This window comes from Pan troglodytes, chromosome 8 (assembly GCF_028858775.2).
Source record: "Pan troglodytes isolate AG18354 chromosome 8, NHGRI_mPanTro3-v2.0_pri, whole genome shotgun sequence".
In the NCBI taxonomy this organism is placed as follows: Eukaryota; Metazoa; Chordata; class Mammalia; order Primates; family Hominidae; genus Pan; species Pan troglodytes.
In genome coordinates, this window is record NC_072406.2 from 28,479,968 (window position 1) to 28,503,960 (window position 23,993).

General features: G+C 43.6%; 1 protein-coding gene and 1 long non-coding RNA gene across 3 annotated transcripts in view; one reads left to right on the forward strand and one right to left on the reverse strand.

Moving 5' to 3' along the window:
• FAM171A1 (family with sequence similarity 171 member A1) overlaps nucleotides 1-23,993 on the reverse strand; it is a 162,795-nt gene that overhangs the window by 105,428 nt on the left and 33,374 nt on the right. The window lies entirely within an intron of this gene.
• Nucleotides 963-18,124, forward strand: LOC134807134 (uncharacterized). The gene is made up of 4 exons (XR_010146810.1): nucleotides 963-1,188; nucleotides 1,483-1,604; nucleotides 15,484-15,585; nucleotides 17,186-18,124. It is a non-coding gene; the product is annotated as an uncharacterized LOC134807134 (long non-coding RNA).

The following is a 23,993-nucleotide window of genomic DNA, read 5'->3' on the forward strand; positions in this document are numbered from 1 at the left end:
GGGGTCGCATTCAGCTTTAGAAACTTGAATGCCAAAGATAAGGGCTGGGTTTATTCTGCAGGCCATGGGTCACTAACACGAAGCATAAAACTACTTATAAACACTGCTATCTAAAAATGAAGTCTGGTTGTGCTCATATTTTATTTTATTTTATTTTATTATTTTATTTATTCAAGATGGAGACTTGCTCTGTCGCCCAGACTGGAGTGCAGTGGTACGATCTCAGCTTCTGCGACCTCCACCTCCCAGGTTCAAGTGATTCTCCTGCCTCAGCCTCCCTACTAACTGGGATTACAGGCATGCGCCACCACACCTGGCTAATTTTTATATCTTTAGTAGAGACGCGGTTTCACCATATTGGCCAGGCTGGTCTCAAACTCCTGACCTTGTGATCTGCCCGCCTCAGCCTCCCAAAATGCTGGGATTACAGGCGTGAGCCACCATGCCCAGCCTGCACTGATATTTTATACAGATACATCTGGCATCATGTAATTCATAAATATATACCCACGAGGGTCCATGCTCAATTTTATTTATTATTATTTATTCAGGCACTAATTTACTTTTTGAGACAGGGTCTTGCTCTGTCGCCCAGGCTGGAGTGCAGTGGCACGATCATGGCTTACTGCAGCCTCCATCTCCTGGGCTCAACCAATTCTCCTGCCTCAGCCTCCTGAGTAGCTGGGACTACAGGCATGTGCTACCACACCTGGCTAATTTTTAAAACATTATTTTGCAGAGATGGGGTCTCACTATGTTGCCCAGGTTGGTCTTGAACTCTTGGGCTCAAGTGATCCTCCCGCCTGGCTTCCCAAAGTGTTAGGATTACAGGGGTGAGCCATAGCACCTGGCCTCACACTCAGTTTTATCACTAGAGGTATGCAATCACAAAATTCTGGAGCCACATGGTCTTGGCAATAAAGAGAGCTGAAATGTGACCAGCAGGAGAGTGGTGTGATGAGATATGGTGTTAGGAAGAATAGCAGGAGCCAGAAATTTTTCAGGAGCCAGAGATTCTTCCTCAATTCCCAGAGCCAGTGAATCCGGAGAAAGAGATTCGGGAATCCTCCCAGGTGGAGCTGAAGTTCTGCTTGGTCCTTCCCAGAAGGGAAAAGCTACTGAGCTCAGTGATCAGTCCCAGTGCTGCACCAGGAAGGGGTCACAAAGCTGGTTACTTATCTGCGTGCGGTAAGTCTTTACAGAAAAAGGCAATCAACTTTGACCTCTTGCAGAGAAATGCATTTGCCTTCCTCCAAGTAGTCTGTGTCCTCTAAGATGCTCCCTTTTGGATCCCAGGTGACAGAAATCTTGGGCCAAATCCCCTACCAAATGCCGGAGCTGGTTCCCATCAGTACTAGGTCAGTTGTTTTTAAGAGTTGGAGGTGTGTGTCATCTCATGCTTTCTCTGTTAGAGTGTGTTTAATTCTATTTCCTCCCTTTCAAGTGTGTTTAATATTTTAATTCTCATCCCCTCCCTTTAAGACCTTATAGGAGTCTAGATGTGGGGCTGTCAATGGAGCACAGCACCCTAGCCTGGATACTGGAGATGGGGAGACCCTCACTATTTTGGGATCATACCTGTGCCTCTCTCACTACAGCAGAAGGTGAGGCAGTTCCATGCTGTTACTGGCAAAGGTGTGACATCCTGATCCTTAGAGTCACAAGAGGGAAACTCAGGCCTGCTCATAGCTCCAAGAGGGTTTATAAACACTTGAGAGGGGACCAAAGGAGGAGAAGAACATCAAGAAGACCACAAAGTCACCAGTGTGACATCCACTGCCTTCCATACTTTGGTCTACAGGAGGGCATCAATGTGCTCAGAGAATAACCAGGAATGTTGAGTTGCAGGTGACATGTCTGGAGGGATACAAGCTGACTCCACAGGGTGGAAAGGAGACATGGCACATATGTCCATTTCTACAGCATGCCTGTGGAGGTGACGGTCTTTCAACTGACTCATGGGATGTCTACCTCTTTTTCCATCAGTTGTTCATTCCAGCAGAAAAGTCCATGTTCACCAGAGAAGAAAAATGATACGTCTCCTTCCCCTCCCCCAGTTACTAAGTGTCCAGGTGGGAGCTAAGCTATGAGGACACAAAGGCATAAGAAAGATACAATGGACTTTGGGGACTCAGAGGGAAGGATGGGATGGGGGTGAGGGATAAAAGAAAGAAAAATAGTCCAGGGATTTTTTTTATTTTTATTTTTTTACATGGAGTCTCACCCTATTGTCCAGGCTGGAGTGCAGTGGCGCGATCTTGGCTCACTGCAACCTCCACATCCCAGGTTCAAGTGATTCTCATGTCTCAACCTCCTGAGTAGCTAGAATTACAGGCATGCACAACCATAGCCAGCTAATTTTTGTCTATTTTGTAGAGATGGGGTTTCACCATGTTGGCCAGGCTGGTCTCGAACTCCTGACCTCAGGTGGTCTGCCCACCTTGGCCTCCCAAAGTGCTGGGATTACAGGCATGAGCCACCCCGCCTGGTCTGTCCAGGGATTTTGAACCGAGACCTTCTCAAAAGTCGGGTGGAGGTAGAGGAACCAACAAAAACAGACATAATCCCTTCATCCAAGAACTCAAGGAAGGGACAGAACACATATAAAAGGTTTTGTAAAACTCTCCTCCATCTGTAACTCTTTTAATGAGAACATCAGGTAAAAACATTTATCTATAATATAAAATATTCAAAAATTAGATCGACTTTTTAAGCTTTTATTTCTTTCCAATTGTTATTTTAGCTTCAGGAGTTTGTGACACAAGTAAACTACATGTTACATGAGTAAACTGCATGTCCTGAGAATTTAGTATACAGGTTATTTTGTCACCCAGGTAATGAGCATAGTCCCCAAGAGGCAGTATTTCTATCCTCACCCTCCTCCCACCCTCCACTCTCAAGTAGGCCCTGGTGTCTCTTCCCTTCTTTGTGTCCATGTATACTCAGTGTTTAGCTCCCACTGATAAGTGAGAACGTGGTATTCAGTTTCCTGTTCCTGCATTAATTCACTTAGGATAATGGCCTCCAGTTGATCCATGTTGCTGCAAAACACATGATTTCATTCTTTTTAACGGCTGCATAGTATTCCATGGCATATATGTACCACACTGTCTTCTTCCAGTCCACCATTTGATGGGCTTCTAGGTTGATTTCACATTTTTGCTATTGTGAATAGTGCTGCGATAAACATATGCGTACATGTGTCTTTATGGCAGAACGATTTATATTCCTTTAGGTATAAATGTAATGGGATTGCCAGGTCGAATGGCAGTTCTGTTTTAAGTTCGTTGAGAAATCTCCAAACTGAAATTTCCAAATTGCTTTCCAATAGTGGCTGAACTAACTTACATTCCCACCAGCAGTGTATAAGTGTTCCTTTTTCTCCACAACCTCACCAGTATGTTATTTTTTGACTTTTTAATAATAGCCATTCTGACTGGTATGAGATGGTATCTCATTGTGGTTTTGATCTGCATTTCTCTAATGATAGGCATTTTTTTCATGTTTGTTGGCCATGTGTATGTCTTCTTTTGAGAAGTGAGATTGGCCATTTTAGACCACACAGTAAGTTTGCACATAATAACTTTCATCTAATTCTAACTTAACAATTGTACTAACATTATGTAGTAGAAAGACTGAAAAATTATCAATGAAAAGTATGAAAGGTTTTAAGCAATCCAGACAACTTTCACTCTGTCTAACACAAATTCTGCCTGGGTACTGTAACTGAAGAGAGTTTAATGGGGATGTAACACGGGTGAATGCTGTGTTGACCTTGGCATTCAAAGCCAAGATCACTGTCAAGTTTATGTTGGCTTATTTGACATCTGGTCATCTGGGGCCTGGTTGAAGAGAGCCACCTAGAAGAATATCCTTATATGTTCAAGTTTGCTACTTGGGAAAGGTAGTCAAGATAATACGGCATATGTTTTTTGGAATATTCAAAGCACAAATATTAGATGCTTTAAATAAGAGAGAAGATGGTGCATATGAATTCCCTGCAGGAGAATTTCTGTTTAGGTAAGTGTAAGTTAACTGGAAAGTCCAGTAGACCCTGGGCCTTGATTTCCTGAAGGTGAACCCCAATTTATGTTCAGGGGTCTTGAGAAACAAGCTGTGTTCTCGTGTGGGCTGTCTGCCCTCTCTCATTCCTAGAAGGATACCTCTCTGAAATACTTACAAACACTTAACAATGAGAAGCCCACAGTGTCAAAACACTTCATGTCTCAGAAGCCACAAAACAGATTTTTTAAAAGCTTTTTTTTACAACTAAAACTATGCCCTGGTTTCACAGTCAAATAGTGGATTTACAATTTTGTAACACTTTCACTAAAATAAAAACTTTTTTGGCAAACACCAACCACAAAGAAAAACCAAAAGACAAACTTTGAGTTTTTCTAAGTCTAGAATTTTGATATATGCAAATACTGGCATTCCTGGTCAGAAGCCTGAACCCTTTAATGAAAACAGAAAAGAAAGCTGAGGCTTCCAAACCAAAATGGTTTGAGCATTAAGTCAAAAAGAAAGACTGTGTTGCCTGTATTTCATATCATTACAAGCTCATAAAACTAGCCAGTCTCAGCCGCTCTGTAAGATAAAATGCTTAAGATAGAAATTCACCTGATAGTGGTTTCCAACTCTTTAGTTACGCAAGGAACACACACACAGCACTGGTTTTTATCTTATAATATTTGTCATGTAGTTGAGAAACAAATAGTAGATACTGTTGCTGACTTTGAGCCAAGACAGCCACATATGATTATGTGCCATGGTGCTAAATTCTGCAGGAAATAAAATTCTAATGGTTCTAATTCCTTTCACATGAACTTGCTCACTGTGTCTCCATGCTCTGGTGGTAACCTCAGGTCTGATACAAGCATGGGTTATTATATCTTTTAAACCCTTTGCAGAGATTAGAAGGCTGCAGAAAAATACCACTGGGGGTTGAAAACAGCTTTCTGAAATTGTTCTAAATGGACAAATAATGCGTTGCTTTCTTTGACAGCTGTTCAATAACTGAATACAGCTGGAGGGGCCGTCGGCTGCCAAGGGATTTCTACTTGGTTCATGACCAGGTTTTCTTTTCCAGAATGCTTTCCAACACTCAAACTAGTCTTATTTATGTTAAGTGTATTTTTAAAAGAGGAATTTATTTTAATTATTTTCCATCCTGCTCCATCCATGTTACATAAAATTGTCTGCAGATTTAAAGGAATTGTCTTAAGGGTTTGCATTTCCCTCACCTGAACTGTAGCTGGAGCTAGGTGGAGTTAGGGCTGATTATCTCTAAGGTACCCCCAAAAGGACACTGCATGCATTCAGCTGCACTGATCTCCAGCTGGTACTATCAGTCATTGTTCCCAAACCCATTTAATAGTAACTGTTCATGTTTCAAGCCGACAGCCCGAAGGAAGACAGGGTTCTTCCAGACATAGCAAGGAAGCTGTCCACCAAGTAGCCCTCCAGAGTGGGGTCATTTTGGTAAATTCACCTCAGTGTTTGGGGTCTGGTCCTTAGCCCTGATGGAGATCTTGCCCCCAGAATGGACTTATCTTCATCAGGCATCAGAGACTGATCGATGCAAACAAATGACCAAAGTCTTCATTTGCAATAAAAAGTACACCTTTTTTTTTAGCTGGGGGCAGTGACTCATGCCTGTAATCCCAGCACTTTGGGAGGCCCAGGTGGGTGGATCCCTTGAGGCCAGGAGTTCAAGACCAGCCTGGCCAACATGGCGAAACCCTGTCTCTACTAAACATACAAAAATTAGACGGGCGTGGTCATGCACGCCTGTAATCCCAGCTACTAGGGAGGCTGAGGCATGAGAATTGCTTGAATTTGGGAAGGGGAGGTTGTGATGGGCTGAGATCACACCACTGCACTCCAGTCTGGGCAACAGAGCAAGACTCTATCTCAAAAAAAAAAAAAAAAAATTAAAACTTAAATTACAGGGCCAGGTGTGGTGGCTCATGCCTGTAATCCCAGCACTTTGGGAGGTTGAGGCAGGTGGATCACTAGGTCAGGAGTTCGAGACCAGCCTGGCCAGCATGGTGAAACCCCACCTCTACTAAAAATACAAAAATTAGCTTGGTGTGGTGGCACGCATCTGTAATCCCAGCTACTTGGCAGGCTGAGACAGGAGAATTGCTTGAACCCGGGAGGCAGGGGTTGCAGTGAGCAGAGATCACGCCATTGCACTCCAGCCTGGGCGACAAGAGCAAGACTCTGTCTCAAAAATAAATACATACATAAATAAAATAAAAAAAACAAAATAAAGTACACCTCTTTTTAAGATGGCAATGGTATCATCATACGATCAGTACGTTCTCTCCCCTGCAGGCAGATCTATTCAACAAGCCAATTTATAATCAGAAATGGACTTGGTGGGCATATAGAATTAGAAAAAGGGGAGCTAATCATAGGATTCAAAACATTTTAATGGCATCAGGCTAAAACAGCCCAATGCATACACTTCCACAATTAGAACAGTTTTGTGAAAAGGACGTGGTATTTTATACCCTCTATGTTAGGATTTTACTTAAAGTGAGAAGCAATAAGAGTGGGAAGGAAGGAACACGGTATTAGGATTGCAGTGCCATACAGTGCCTAGTCTACTTTCAACAATTAAAAAAAAAAAAATCCTTAAACACAGTGCAGTTTAAAAGCCATAGCACCTACTTGCCAGGAAAGACTTCCACTTTCAGTGCCACTAAAAATATAACAGTGAAAAAGTCCACATAGAGCATAAACCATTTCAAAATGGAGCATCAAAAATGGAAACAATGCTGGTTAGCCCATTTGCCAGCCCTGCAATCACGCAACTTTTAGCTCTAATTCCTGTAATTCATAAATAGTTGGCAAGCAAAGTGGTTCTTAGCAAGATAAAGCTGAGCCTTAACCTCCACCCCAGCACGTGTAAAATTTAGGATGGAAATTAACATTCATAATGCCTGGTTCTGATTAATGGAGAATTTAACACCAAGACATCTACTTGCTGCATGCGCAACTGAGACCCAACTTCCTTCCTTTCTCCATCTTTTCCTAAAGGAAGACAGGGTGATTCAAGCAGAGAAGTCCACACTCAGCAGGGTGTGCTTGGGGTAGACCCCCCAGGCAATGCAGGTCCTTCCCCCATCCTCAAATGACACACTCTTCAGGAGCTCCCTCCCATTCTTTCTTTGGAGGAAACATTCTTCATGTACTGTAACCAAATATATTCTATCCCCATAACGTATCGTGAATATTCCAAATTTTTATCATCTTCTCCAGGCAATCAGCTACCTTTAGACTATACTAAAGTATTTTTTTGTGGCATCAGCTCCAGCCAACCTGCAGCCCCGTGCTCTAGCTGGCCATCCTGCACAGTCGGCTGAGATTTACTGTTGGTTTTCAGTGGTGGCTTCACTCACACTGCACACGTCTAACCAAGGAATGTTTAGAAGTTTCCTACTGACAATCTTAAAATCATCTTAACCACCAGGGTGGATTAAACAGCCTTAGTTTCAAGAGTGAGGGGGAAAAAAAAGTCCACAAAAAAAGGACAAAAAAACCAAACCAACTCCACCATCAATATCTTCGTTGTCATGATAGAAACCACAACTTAGTCACGGATTCAGTAACATATCGCAGGCAGACCAACTTGTACTAAATAAGGACTTTTACACTTCCAATCACTGAGTAGAAACATGTGCAGTGACTCGTTACAGCCAGCACTTGCACTCCGCATCTGAGGATTCCCAACAAAATGGAAAAGGCAAGGTGAGTGACAAGACTTGCGAAAAGCTAGAGGCACACCACGTGTGTCTAATGATAAATATCTAATGGGAATAAACTGGCTAATAATGAGATGAGCTCCCCACTCCTTTCCTCCTTCCCTGACAGCCAGGGAGTTCTATGTCCTCTTTGGTGCAAAATGTATGCAGAAAACACTCTACAATTTCCAGCTGTTCTTTCTGAAGCAGACAGAGAACTTTTAAGGACAGTTGAAGGCCCGGGGCTCACACCTGTAATTCCAGCACTTTGGCAGGCCGAGGTGGGCAGAACACTTGAGCCCAGGAGTTCGAGACCAAGCTAGAGATCAGCCTAGGCAACAAGGCAAAACCTCGTCTCTACGAAAAATACAAAAATTAGCCAGGTGTGGTAGCCCTAGTCTGTAGTCCCAGCTGCTTGGGAGGCTGAGGTGGGAGGATCACTTGAGTCCAGGCAACTGAGTCTGCAGTGAGCTACGATGGAGCCACCGTACTCCAGCTTGAGCGACAGAGTGATACTCCATCTCTAAAAAACAAAACCAAAAAACTCCATCTTTTCTTTGCTTCTTTTCCAGGCCTTTCTGTGGACCCCAAATACTTCTAGCTTATGTCAGGGGCTTTCCATTATGCGGGAACTCACTTCCTGAAAGCTTACTGCGTTCCATGGGCCCCACGGAGTAGAATCAAGCTTTGATATTGGCTAAATCCTGGCATGGACATCCCATTTGTCTTATCTCCATGTTACACGCTCATCTTCGCCCACGGTCGTGCTTGGCTTCCACGTCCAATTGGACCAGGAAGTGAATGACGGGACATTGAGTGTGAATGCGGTAGGGAAGTGCTGTTTCACTCCGACCTGGGTGAAGATGAGTCATAGGAAGTAAAAAGACAGGGCTCTGCCAAGTCCATCATCCTGTCCTCTCGCATTCATTTTAAACAATTCAGACTCTTACTTGTAAACCACATTTCTGATTGACTTCAACCCAGTACAGATTAAACATCGCTACATCAAATCACATTGTAAATACCCCAAGGAGGTTCAAGATTAGGAAATCCATCACGAACTGTTCAGCAAAAGAAATATAATCATTTTCCTCTGCAGCTAATTACTCCCTAATTTATCTGTTGGGAAAGTTTAGATTCTTCTATTTTATGTTCCATTAATAACTCAAGAGTCACCAGAGGACTTATGTTCTCTGCCTCCCCTGTAACCCATCATTTCACTCAGTCATTTCACTCATAGATCGTTTGGTGAAGTAGGCTCAGGAAGTAATTAAAAATTAGTCTCAAACGGCTGCCTTTGGTGAGAGGAAGAGTTTCCCACAATTCTTTTTTTTTGTTTTGAGATGGCATCTCGCTCTGTCATCCAGGCTGGAGTGCAGTGGCATGCTCCTGGCTTACTGCAACCTCCACCTCCTGGGTTCAAGTGATTCTCCTGTCTCAGCCTCCCAGGTAGCTGGGAATACAGGTGTGAGCCACTACTCCCGGCTAATTTCTGTATTTTTAGTAGAGATGGGGTTTTGCCATGTTGGTCAGGCGGTCTCGAACTCCTGACCTCAGGTGATCCACCTGCCTCGGCCTCCCAAAGTGCTGGGATTACAGGTGTGAGCCACCACACCCATCTAGGTTTCTTACAATTCTTGTTGTTTGTTTTTTAAGATGGAGTCTCACTCTGTTACCCAGGATGGAGTGCAGTGGCATGATCTTGGCTCACTGCAGCCTCTGTCCCCCAGGTTCAAGCGATTCTGCTCCCTCAGCCTCCCAGGTAGCTGGGATTACAGGTGCCTGCCATCATACCCAGCTAACTTTTGTATTTTTAGTAGAGACAGGGTTTTGGCATGTTAGCCAGGCTGGTTTTGAACTCCTGACCTCAAGTGATCCACCCACCCTGGCTTCCTAAAGGGCTGGGATTACAGGCGTGGCCCACGACACCCCGGCTACAATTCTTGTTTTTGTTGGTCAGGAGGACACAGCCACATGTTGTGGTTTTTCATCACCAAAATGTGGCAATGAATGTACACAAATAGCCAACCATCTCTTTCCTCCCTCAAGTACTGATCAAAAATTAATGTGAGCTGTAAGTTTTAGATCAAGCATTCCCTTAAAAAAATTAACCAAGATGAAATCCCTAGGAGGCATGATAGTATGGTGGCCAACAGCTCTGGAGTCAGACTACCTGGGTTCAAATCCAATCCCAGCTCTACCCATTATCAGCTGTGTAAGCTTGAGCAAGAGCAAGTTGCCTACCCCCTAGGCCACTCACCTCATAGATTATTAGGGGAATAAACCAGTCAATGCTGAAAACTGTGCCTGGCATGTGCTCAGTGCTCACTAGATGCTACTGACTATTATTATTTCTATAAGAATGTCACAAATATGACTGGGCACGGTGGCTCACGTCCGTTATCTCAGCACTTTGGGAGGCCAAGGCAGGCAGATCGCTTGAGCCCAGTAGTTCAAGACCAGTGTGGGCAACAGGGTGAAACCCCATCTCTACAAAAAAACACAGAAATTAGCTGGGCGTGCTAGCACGTGCCTATAATCACAGCTACTCAGGAGGCTGAGGCAGGAGGATCACCTGAGACCAGGAGGTCAAGGCTGCAGTGAGCCATGATTGCACCACTGCAGTCTAGCCTGGGAGACAAAACAAGACTCTGTCTCTAAATAAATAAATAAATAAGAAATATGACAAATGCCACATGTTCTCACTCATAAATGTAAGCTAAACATTGAGAACACATGGACATAAAGAAGGAAACAACAGACACATGGGCCTACTTGAGGGTGCAGGTTGGCAGGAAGGAGAGAATGGAAAAACTATGTATTTGGTACTATGCCTATTACCTGGGTGACAAAATTGTCTGCACACTAAACCCTCCCACCCCCGTGACACACAATTTACCCATGTCACAAACCTGTACATGTATCCCCTGCACCTAAAATAAAAGTAAAAAAAAAAAAAATCAGAGATTACCTAATTAGTAATCTCGGTCTAAAACTCTCAGTCTGAAAACTTGCCTCAGAACACTGTAGACAGAAATAATGATGTTGCCATTGCTTAAATCCACCAGGTACTTTTGCAGCCTTCAAAAAAACCCAAAAAACAAACCAAAAAAAAACCCTTTCTAAAAATAAATATTAAATGACTGTTTTTTAAAATTTTTTCCGAGATGGAGTTTCGCTCTTGTCGCCCAGGCTGGAGTGCAATGGTGCGATCTCAGCTCACTGCAACCTCCACCTCCTGGGTTCAAGAGATTCTCCTGCCTCAGCCTCTCCAGTAGCTGGGATCAGAGGCGCCCACCACCAAGCCCAGCTAATTTTTTGTATTTTTAGTAGAGATGGGGTTTCACCATGTTGGGAAGGCTGGTCTTGAACTCCTGACGTCAGGTGATCCACCCGCCTCGGGCTCCCAAAGGTGCTGGGATTACAGGCATGAACCACGGCGCCTGGCCTGTTGTTTTAAATCAGGAACTGAGCTATTCTGAACAAGATGCCTTGTAGTTTAACCCTTGATACAGAGTGACGCGGATACCTGGAGAACTGTGGGGGCAATATGCTGTTTCGGTAACTTGCTCTGCTCACGCAACAGCATTAGCTCAAGCTCGGGTTTTCCTGAGCTCCAGTAGTGCAGGCATCCGGCTGCTTCTACTTGGTTGACATCACTACTCTTCTTTCATCAGCTTCCTTGATTTCCTCACCTATTTTTGGGTCCAATTGTCTAGCCTTGGGGATCTGGCAACCTCATGTTCACACAGCCCAGGCCCTGGCAACCATCCTCACCTCAAGTTTTAGGCCCCAGCAAATACAGGTATCCCCAGGGCACCACCAGATTTGGCCAGCCTTCATCCTGCCTCTGACTATCAGTACGGACATCAGAAACCTCGGGTCCCTCATTGGGCTTCTTTTGACAGATATGTCATCCTGGCAAACATGCAAAACAACTCTGTAAAGAGGGAAAGTTACACCAAGAACCTGTGGCTTAGCGGTTAAGTAATCCACTTTCAGTCACGCCGCACATAAACAGCACTGCTGAAGCCACCGGGCAGTGGGTCACTGCTGCTGACACGGTGACAGGTGGGAGGACGCCCTCAGATGTGGTGATGTCGGGAAGAAGGTTGAGAATCAAAATATTAAAGAACTATGTGAACAGCCAAGTACTGCATATTTTTAGTAGATATTCATGTGTATGTTTAAAGGAGGTATATTAACTTGAACTACAAACTGAGAGCTTATAAATAAGAGTGCTGACCAACCAGCCGGATGCAACAGATGTAGGCTGCAGGGAAACCACTGTTGGTCTAGTCACCAATTTCCACTTGTGGTTCTATCAGCTCCAGAGGTGAAATTCAATTCAGAATGAGCTGGGCCACGCCAGGCTTGGTGGCGCACAATTGTAATCCCAGCACCTTGTGAGGCCAAGGCAGGAGGACTGCTTGAGTGCCCAGGAGTTCGAGACCAGCCTGGGTAACATGGTGAAAATTAGCCAGGCACACCTGTGCACATGTGGAGTCCCAGCTACTCAGGAGAATGAGGTAGGAGGATCCCATGAGCCCAGGAAGTTGAAGCTGCAGTGAAACGTGATCATGCCACTGCACTCCAGCCTGGGCAGCAGGGCAATACCATCTCATTAAAAAAAAAAAAAAAGGATGAGCTGACTCAATAAGAACAAATAACACAGCTTTTCAGGGAATGCTGGGGACAGGGATACATATGGCCCTAAGAAGCTACGGGAAGTCATTTTCAGATCACAAGGGGAGTCTGCCTTAGAATAAAATTGATACCATTTGAGAACTAAGTAGACAGAAAGAAACTGGAACCTTCAGTGACACTGCTAAGCCCTGCCAAGCTTTGTCTCAGGCCCGCACACTACCTTTGGCTTTTTAGTCTCATAAAGCAATGCTCCCTTTACTGTTTAAGCCACTTTTAAGTTGTTTCTGGTAAACTTAAAGAGGACTTTTGTGGAATGCATTTAAGATAAGCACTTTCTTGCATAGTATGGCACTGCAAATCACTGAATATTATAAGTTTAATTCTCCTGGTAAACATTTTCCCTGTGAGGGCTGGGCGTGGTGGCTCACACCTGTAATCCCAGCACTTTGGGAGACTGAGGCAGGTGGATCACTTGAAGTCAGGAGTTCGAGATCAGCCTGGCCTACATAGTGAAACCCCATCTCTACTAAAAATACAAAAATTAGCCTGGCATGGTGGCGCACGCCTGTAATCCCAGCTACTAGAGAAGAAGCAGGAGAATCGCCTGAACCCGGCAGGTGGAGGTTGCAGTGAGCCAAGATTGCACCACTGCACCCCAGCCTGGGCAACAGACCAAGACTTTTTCTGAATTATTTTACCACAGTGTCAAAATCATGATCCTCTCATATTTTTAAAGGTAAACAAATGCATTTCTTTGGGAGTCATGGAATAGGTAAATGCAAGTAGAAGAGAAAAAGCAGATGTGACAGTCAAGGGCAGAGAGATGACAGATACTCAGATTTCATAGATTAGCACAGAACTTCTTTCGGCCTTTATTAATAAGATTGCCCTAATAATAAGTGTTGTGCAACCAATTGAAAGCTGTTCGGTTTATTTCTGACACAAACGTAAATGTTACCCACAGGCAGCCTCTTATTCACCTTTTCTACTATGGCCTAAAAAGCACTCTTGAACACCCGGGCAGTTTTGAAGCCTCTGAAGCATATTTTCTTCTTCTTCTTTTTTTTTTTTTTTTTTTTTTTTTTTTTGAGATGGAGCCTCACTCTGTCACCCAGGCTGGAGTGCAGTGGCACAATCTTGGCTCACTGTAACCTCCACCTCCCAGGTTTGAGCAATTCTCCTGCCTCAGCCTCCCGAGTAGCTGGGATTAAAGTCATGTGCCACCACACCTGGCTAATTTTTTATTTTATTTTATTTTTTGAGATGGAGTCCTCACTGCATTGCCCGGGCTGGAGTGTAGTGGCATGATCTCGGCTCACTGCAACCTCTGCCTCCTGGGTTCAAGCAATTCTCCTGCCTCAGTCTCCCGAGTAGCTGGGATTACAGGCGCACGCCACCACGCCTGGCTAATTTTTGTATTTTTGGTAGAAACAGGGTTTCACTATGTTGGCCAGGCTGGTCTCAAACTCCTGACCTCAAGTGATCCACTGCCTTGGCCTCCCAAAGTGCTGGGATTACAGGTGTGAGCCACCGCACCCGGCCTACAGCATGTTTTCACACACATGCATGCATATATGACTCCCCTGAAACCTAGCAACATCCCTGTGGAGGGGAGGCGTCACCAGGCAACTGCAAACGAAGAAGCTGAGGCCTAGAAAAGTTGAATACTTTCCTCAAAGTCACAGGACTCAAAAGTTAGAGGAGTCAGAAGTTGGAAGTCCCCGGTCTTCTAACTGAATTTCAAAGGACGTTTTACCATACTACCTGGCCTCTCCTGGACAGTTCTGGAAGTATCTCCCACCTATGAACACAGATGGGCACAGCAGGCTTGTGCTGGACACCAAAGGCGTGTTTCTGAGACCTTATACAAGGGCAGAAGATTGAGAAACAGGCATTCTGGACAATCTAAAAAATGCAACCACCAATATCAGAACATTAAAACTTAGCTCTAGAAATACTCTTTCATCATACTCCTGGTTCCAGCATCCACTCCTTATCCCTGAGGGTCCAAAGTTTTAGGGAGTGCCTGGAATACTGCACACCCAAAAGACAAACACAGGCCAATTACAGGACTGATGTTTTATATATATGTGTGTGTGTGTGTGTATGTATATATATATGTGGGTATATATATGTATAGATGTGTGTGTATATATATATGTATACATGTGGGTATATATATGTGTGTATATATATGTGTGTGTATACATATATATATATATGAAACAATTAAGATTCAAGACCTGAGGTATTATCTAGAGCACCTGAAATTTAGGTCTTGCATTTCGTTTTTTAGACAGAGTCTTGCTCTGTTACCCAGGCTGGAGTGCAATGGCGCGACCTTGGCTCATTGCAACCTCTGCCTCCCAGGTTCAGGCAATTCTCGTGCCTCAGCCTCCCAGGTAGTAGCTGGGATTACAGGTGTGCACCACCATGCCCAGCTAATTTTTTGTATTTTTAGTAGAGATGGGGTTTTGCAACATGTTGCCAAGGTTGGTCTCGAACTCCTGAACTCAGACAATCTGCCTGCCTCTGCCTCCCAGAGTGCTAGGATTACAGGAGTGAGCCACCACGCCAGGCCAGGACTTGCATTTTAAAGCACTTGTATTTTATGCTCACATTTTAAGCAACATTAACCAAGAAGCAATCCAGTATTTTCCTTTCTACGACATGAGACGGAACATTTGGTTTACTTGGACTTTGAGAAATGCCCAATGGTTCTGTTTTATTTTTTTAAGCCAGTGACTTTCTATACTTCTCAATGCTGCATGGGCACCAACAGTATGGGGGCTACATTCTTCCATAAAGGGACAGGTTCTGGGGCGCTGCTTGGCAATGCTTTCTCTTGTCATATCCATCAATGCTTTTCCAATCAATACATGGAAGCAATGATAAAAATAAAAGGCCTTCATATGATAGAGTTTGCCAACCTGTAATGATGAGTGTCATGAATTTATGCATACATGTAGCATTTCTCGTAGAAAGCAGGTTGCAGAGACTCACTGCACTGACTACAGTGGGCCTCAGGCAATGCAACTGTTCTGTTCCATTACCTACAGTGATCTCCCTTTTTTCTCTCATCCAGATCCTCTTCCAGAATTGAACTGAGAAATGGGTATTCTATGAGGAAAGCATTTCAGTGAATCTGTCTGGGAATGGCGAGGAAGGAAGAGCTCGGAATCCCTGGGTAATCTAATGGTATTTATGATAATGAAGAGTGAATATAATCTATTAAAGGGTGTTCAAGCAAAGCGATGTCATTCCCCCCGACATCCTCAACACAGAGCCCACCAGAGAGCCTGCACACCAAATACCTCCTATAGTGTAACTCTTCCCTTTACCATCACCAGCCCCATCAACCCCATGAGACAGGAGGAATGGCTTGCCCTTTAAACCTCCTCCTGGAAGTCCACAGCTACTCTCCTTACAGTCCTGAGACCCCATTCTCAGCTCCCTTCAGAGTCCACTCAACATTTTCCTTCTGGGCTTCTAGTGTTTGGGTCCTGGGAACTGGGGCTGCTTTAAAAACTCTTTCTGGGCTGGGTGCTGTGGCTCACGCCTGTAATCCCAGTACTTTGGGAGGCCGAGGCGGGTGGATCACCTGAGGTCAGGAGTTCAAGACCAGCCTGACCAATATGGTGATGGTGAAACCCCGTCTCTACTAAAAACGCAAAAATTAGCTGGGCGTGGTGGCGTGTGCCTGTAATCCCAGTTACCTGGGAGGCTAGGACAGGAGAATTGCCTGAACCCAGGAGGCGGAGGGTGCAGTCAGCTGAGATCACGCCATTGCACTCCAGCCTGGGTGACAGAGTGAGATTCCATCTCAAAAAACAAACAAATAAACAACCAATCAACCAAAAACAACTCTTTCTGGCTGGACATGGTGGCTCACACCTGTAATCCCAGCACTTTGGGAGGCTGAGTCAGGAGGTTGCTTGAGGCCAGGAGTTCAAGACCAGCCTGGCCAACATAATGAGACCCCTACCTTTACAAAAAAATCTAAAAAATATAGCTGGGTGTGGTGGCATAGGCCTGTCATCAGTCCCAGCTACTCAGGGGACTGTCATGGGAAGATTGCTTGAGGCTGGGAGGCAGAGGTTGCAGTGGAGTGATTGTGCCACTGCACTCTAGCCTGGGTGACAGAGTGAGACCGTGTCTCAAAGAGAAAAAAAGAAAACTAAAAAAAAAAAACTATTTCCATTGGCTCCTCCACCTATACTGGCCGTCTTTTCCCTGCTCCTTTTGGGGTCATTTCAGAGCTCAAGGTCTCAATATCAGCCTTCCTTCCAGAATCACTAGCCCAGGCTTTCACTGTTACCTCCTGAATCTCCAAAGCCCCTTCCCTTGGGGAGTGCCTCCTCCCAGATCCACAGCGCCTGACTCTCCAGCGTATTCCCAGCCCTAAACATGGACATGCAAATGAACTCGCCCAGATGTCATGGCTTCATTTTTCTGGCCTAAGACTAGGACTTCTCTTTACATATCCCCTTGAGGAGTGATTTAACTGCCATAACCCTTTTCTCTAGCCCCCATTCCCCTTTTAAATGAGAAATAGAAAAACAGAAAACATCCTCTAACCTTGGGTTTTTGACCTTGGCTCTGAGATGAAAGAGGAGATACCATCATCTCCTTGCATGCCATTTACTGGCTGGGAAATACTCCAGCATCACTGCTGCTCTGGGAATCAGGAGATCTGAGGGTAACTGATTTACAAAAACTTCAATGAATGAAACATTTGGTGGTTAACCGCTAAAGTTATTAACCTTACTTTTGTTTATAATCTGCAGGAATGGTTAACTAAAATTAACCCAACTCAACATGTGCTTGCAGAACATTCACGCTATATTGAAAGAAGCCAAACAAAAGAAAGATTTCCAATCCTCAACATGGGTTTCCCAAACTGCCTTCATAGGACATCAATAGCTCCTAGAGCAGGGGGAAAGGGTGTACAAACACATCTGAGGGACCCTGAGTTAAACAAAGATCCTTTTCTTGGAGGTGGCACCTCTCAGAGATTTCAATACACCGATGGGAACTGTGAAACCCCAGATCTTCTAAGGCAGGTTCAAAGCTGTTTCTACTATACTATCTTGAGTCTCCAAAATGGTTTGGAATGTACTGCCTGCCACTGGAGACAGTAGCTGAATACACTTTATGCTACAGAAATGTTTCTTGAAGGTTGTATGAGTTCAGAACGTGCAGTTCATGAGCGTGGCTTCCCAAAGTGCCTTCCAAGTTGCAAAAGAAATTCTACAAAATCCCGATTCAAGATACACATAAAGGCCCAGTGCAGTGGCTCACGCCTGCAATCCTAGCACTTTGGGAGGCCAAAGTGGGCAGATCACTTGGGTCCAGGAGTTTGAGACCAGCCTGGGCAACAGGGTGAAACCCCATCTCTACAAAATATACAAAAATCAGCCGTGCATGGTGGCGCTTACCTATGTAGTCTCAGCTACTTGGGAGGCTGAGACAGGAGGATTGCTTGGGCCCAGGAGGTGGAATTTGCAGTGAGCAGAGATCATGCCACTGCATTCCAGCCTGGGCGACAGAGTGAGACCCTGTCTCAAACAAAACAAAACAAACGACAAACAAACAAACCAAAAAAAATTCACAAAAACAGATTTAAACACTGTGACAAGAAGTCAACACACACACTCAAACAAGTTACCTCATTTTAACAGTGTTCTCATTACTTTGTAAGAAGAAATATAATTTAATAAACTTACATGAACAAATGCTGCTTTCAAAAATCTGTTTAATAAGTGTGCACAAAAGAAAAGGTTTTCTGGTATTCAATAACCACAATCCGAAACTGCCTTATCAGGATTTTCAAATAGAAGAAAAACAAAACATGGGCCAAGGGAGATTATTAAATTTTAAACAGCAATGAAACATTTTACAAATAGTGTGCTTCTATTTAGCAATAATGTCGAGATTTGACAAATAAAAATGCTGAACTTGTTTGATTCACAGCCTGAAAGTGACAGGGGACTTTCAGCCTTCTTCAATTTCAGGCTAGACTCCAGAACACATTCTTTGTGCGTTAGGTTCACTTTTCAGCAGAGGCAAACAGTGTGTACAATCACACTTTATCTTTGTTTCCATGAAAATGGAGTAAAAATGTGTGTATACTGATGCCCTGCTTTTTTTCTAATACAGGTAAAAAGGGAAAGAGGAAGTAGGAATACATCCTTAAGATTGATAATAAAGATGAGGCTCATTTTTTTCTTCTACCTAGAGTCAAGTTTCTGACTTGTCTAAGCTTTCATTATTTACCTTGCAAAGAATTCTTTTAATCCCTGCAAGTGACCTCAGATTTTTTTTTAACCCAATAATCAGGAACTTAATACAGCATGTGGTGTCAGAGGTCCTTATGAGTGACAACTGTGAAATGTTTGATTTATACACAAGTCAACAATGTTGTATTCTGAGAGAGAAGAGAATAATAACGAAAAAGATGTTCCTCAGAGCATGGTACCCTCAGAAATAGAGTTTAGGGACAGAGAAACCTAGAGCCATACCAGGATGGAAAGCCACCATCTGTATGGCATCTGCCACCCCCAGGTTGATAGGGCTTGTGGTATTATGCACACGTTCTTCCTAAGGCATAACTGGGCTGAAAAAGACCCAGATTTTTTTTTTTAAAAAAAGGACCAAATAGGGCAGTTTTATCATATACAATATATTTGCCCTCTACATGTGAAATGGAAAAAGCTCTGATGTCATACTCTAAAACCAGTGGTTGTCAACATACAGGGCTGTGGTGTTTGTAAGAGCACAAAACCACACACAGTAACATTTTCTCGGGGCTGCAAAAATCTGTGTCCCATGTACTTTTTCAATTTTAAGATGTAACTTTTCTATTTCATGTTAATATTTCTGAAATGGGGATATGTTTTATAATCCACACGGACTTATGATGTGGTTGTGTCTGGCCAGAAATGCTTCCTTAGAACCAAGGAAATACTGTACATGCCAACTATTATTTTCAGCTCCATGGAAATATGGTTTTAGTTAATAAAATGTCAATTAAGTGTAAGGTATTAGTACACTGACAGAACTAACATGTTTTCTCACAGAACTAACGTAAGAGACTTCCCTCCCCAAGGATACAATGATTGCAGTGACTAAATGAATATGGGGCCACCTACAACTGTTTTGTTAATAAGTTCTTAAACTCAAGGACTCAGGATCACTGTCTACCATGAATTTTCTTTCTCTCTTTCTTTTTTTTTTTTTTTTTTTTTTGAGACAGGCTCTTGCCCTGCTGCCCGGCTGAGTACAGTGGTGTGATCACAACTTACTGCAGCCTCGATCTCTTGGGCTCAAGTGATCCTCCCACCTCAGCCTCCCAAGTAGCTAGGACTACAGTTGGCTAGTTTTGTTTTGTTTTGTTTTGGTAGAGGTGGTGTCTCACTATGTTGCCCAGAATGGCCTTGAACTCCTGGACACAAGCAATCCTCCTGCCGTGGCCTCCCAAAGTGTCAGGATTACATGTGTGAGCCACCGAACCTGGTTGCTATCACCTTTATACAAAACAATTCAGGTCCGTGTTTCAAAGAGGCAGAGTTGGAACAATTAGAGGATAAATCCCTAAAAAAGAAATAAATGCAAATGGTCTTTGATCTATACTTTAATATTAGAACCTGAAATTGTCCTGGTATTCCTAAATTATAGTTCATTTCATCTTTTTGGTGGCTTAAGCTGAAAAGATAGAAAGAGTATCTTTAGTTTCAATACATCAAAGGCCGTTGGAAATAGGGGGCAAAACCAGCACTTTAATAAGCAGTAGGGGCCGGGCGCGGTGACTCACGCCTGTAATCCCAGCGCTTTAATAAGCAGTAGGGGTCGGCGCGGTGGCTCACGCCTGTAATCCCAGCGCTTTAATAAGCAGTAGGGGTCGGCGCGGTGGTTTACGCCTGCAGTCCCAGCACTTTGGGAGGCAGAGGCGAGAGGATCACTTGAGATCAGGAATTTGAGAACAGCCTGGCCAACGCGGTAAAACCCCGACTCTACTAAAAAAATACAAAAGTTAGCTGGGCGTGGTGGTGCATGCCTGTAGTCCCAGCTACTAGGGAGGCTGAGGCAGGAGAATCACTTGAACCTGGGAGGCAGAGGCTGCAGTGAGCCAAGATCGTGCCACTGTACTCCAGCCTGGGTGACAGAGCGAGACTCCATCTTAAAAAAACAAACAAACAAAAAAAAAACCCTTTATCAAGACTGTTATGGCTCAATAATCACAGTGCCAAATAAATAAATTTCTATTTAAAAAACAAAGAATTCTTCTTAGCAAGCATACTACAAATGGCCCAATTAAACGCCTTTCACTTCGGAAACCTGAGGTCTGATCCAGACAAGGATGATCTGATCAAAGTTTTAGAGCTACAGAAACAAAGTTTTCACCAGGATTTTACATATTCAAACATAAATTTAGTACAGGGGAAATTTAATAGTTCTATAATCTTAACACTGGTGTCTCTCAAAGCACTAGCAGAATTTAATCTTGTTCTAAATCAAACCGGGAAGAGTTGAGAAAAGTCACTTATTTGTATGCTCTTTCCCAACAGTATAAAAATAAACAATATACATTATGTGCCTATCAAACTAAAAAATGAATACCAATTAATAAAGGAAACAGCAATTAGCAAAGTCATTAGTTTACATTCCTTCTTTTGCTTCTGCAGTTGTGGCTAATGATCTGTTTTGACAACTTTTACCTGTATTATACTTAATGCTGATAAATAAATTCATGATACAGACCTAGTATTTTATATCAATTTTACCTGAAATAAAAGGAGACCCAGGACATTTGTGAGGAATATAGTCTCATAGTATTAAGAGACTCAAAATTCTATCCTATTAAACTTGTATTTTTAGCTAACAAGCAACACATTTAAAACCTCTTCATTTCCACCCCAGCACCAACAGTTAGCTTTCTTCTTGGGATTTTTTTGTTTGTTTGTAGTGATGTCTCTGCAATGGGATATTTTATTTTATTTTTTGAGACAGTCTCTCTGTCACCCAGGCTGGAATGCAGTAGTGTGATCTTGGCACCCTGCAACCTCCACCTCCCAGGTTCAAGTGATTCTCCTGCCTCAGCCTCCCAAGTAGCTGGGATCACAGGCATGCGCCACCACGCCTAGCTAATTTTTTGTTTTTAGTACTATGGGGTTTCGCCATGTTGGCCAGGCTGGTCTTGAACTCCTGACCTCAAGTGATCCACCTGCCTTGGCCTCCCAAAGTGTTGGGATTATAGGCATGAGCCACCGCACCCAGCCCTGGATTACAGTTTTGAGGGCAGCTGCTAAGGTTAAGTTTTTTAAGCTCGTAAATGACTCAATTTTAAAATATCCATACCTGGCAGATATTTTATTTTTTAATAAACTTTCAAATTTAGAATAATTTTTGATTTACAAAAAAACTGTAGAGACAACACTGAGAATTCCTATATATCTCTCCCTCAGTTTCTGGTTATTAATATAAGTTGCAATTAGTGAACCAATATGGATGTATTATTATTAACTCGAGCTATACTTCATTCAGATTTCCTTAGCTTTTTTCCCCTAATTTTCATTTTCTGTTCCAGGGTCCTTTCTGAGTACCGCATCACATTTAGTCATTACAGCGCCTTAGCTCCTCTTGGCTATGACAGTTTCTCAGACTGTCCTTGTTTTCGATGACCATGACAGTCCTGAAGAGTGCTGCTCAGGTAGTTTGTAGGATTCCCTCAATGTGCGCATTTTTCTGATGTTTTGTTTATGATTTGACATCATGACAGAATGGAAGACCATGGCAGTGAAGTGTCATTCTCATGACATCGTATCTAGGGTCCTACTATCCACAGTATTCACTGCTGCTGCTCTTGAGCTTGATCATCTGGCTGGAGCAGTGTTCATCAGGCTTAGTTACTCCTCCTACACCCAACCCCTTTCCCCTCCCACCTTTGTCAGGAAGGCTACACTTAATGGGGGAAGACTTATGGTCCCTGTATTCGTCTGCCTTCATGCTGCTGATAAAGACATACCCAAGACCGGGTAATTTATAAAGAAAAAGAGGCTTAATGGACTCACAGTTCCGCGTGGCTGGGGAGGCCTCATAATCATAGCAGAAGGTGAAAGTCACGTCTCACATGGTGGCAGACAAGAGAGAATGAGAGCTGAGCAAAAGGGGTTTCTCCTCATAAAACCATCAGATCTCGTGAGACTTATGCACTATCACGAGAACAGCATGGGGGAAAAGCCCCCATCATTCAATTATCTCCCACTGGGTCCCTCCCACAACATGTGGGAATTATGGAAGCTACAATTCAAGATGAGAATTGGGTAGGTGGGGGCACAGCCAAACCACAACACTCCCCTTCTTAAGGTCAGAGTACAGACATACGTTACTTGGAATTCTTCTGTGTAGGAGACTGTCTCTGCTCCCCATCAGTAAATGGGGATATGAGTCATTTATTTCTATGTGTATGGACTCATGGCTACCCACAGTTAATTTTTAGGAAGAGGGATGAAGGGATTTTGTTGTTGCTTGTACATGTGCGTGGCAGATACACCAAGGCTGGAGATGACAGGGGCCTGTTGATGGGATGCAGGAGAGTCACAGGCCTCCCTCTGCCTAAAAGGCGTTGCTCACACACTGGTATCATGTCCCACTACATTGAAATTTCTGCCTCAATAAACTTATAAAGTACAGTGCATTGTGGAACTTTGGGTTCAAACTGCAAATGCTGAACTCACTATGTCAAAGGCCCAACTGTCTGTATTAGTGCCTCTCCTTCATCCTAAATCCCCACCTCCATGCAGCCATGGATCCCATGTGTGACACCTTCATGCACTGTGAGCTGACATCCTGTTAGGAGGAAGGTGGCTATTCGCAGCCCACTCCACAACCTCCCTCCTGGAGTTGTGCATACTTGGACGCATGCAATAAATGGGTTTTCAGTCTGAGGAGTGGTTTGGAGTAAACAATTCTGCAGGTCTTGATAGTGAGTGTATTTGGATACTGAGAGCAGAGCAGCAAAGGGCACCTCCCAATAACATGAGAGAGGTGACATGCAGAAGCTATCCAGGGTGCTCTGTGAGCCCAGAGGAAAGAATGTCACTCAGGAGTTTCACAATTGAGATGATGGGCTACACCAACAAGGGTGTGAGATGGAGGGTGGGGAGGGCATGGGCTTTAATGCAGGACGACATCAACATCTCATGGTCAAAAAGGCCCCTCCCAGAATAGTCTAATGCTTTCAAATTTGCAATCTTGTCTATGCCAGTACGTCTCAAGCTTTTTAAGTGGCAGAACACCTACAAGTGATAGTGAGACGTGCACTGACATCAAACATAAAGACGTTTACAATTTAGGGTTGGATAGAATTTATTTGGACGGTCTAGTAGTGACACGCGCCATGGACTAGAAAACTGTATAGGAGACAAAAGCTTTAAACTGTAATGTTTCCCAGGACAAATTGAGACAGCTCCCCCTAAATTCCATTTTTAGTAACAAAACACCTCTGCTTAGCTTACAAAAAGTCGTATTTGAGAACTGCTGGTTTATACTAATTTGTACAACAAATCTTATTTTCAATGGACTGAAGGGTACGCT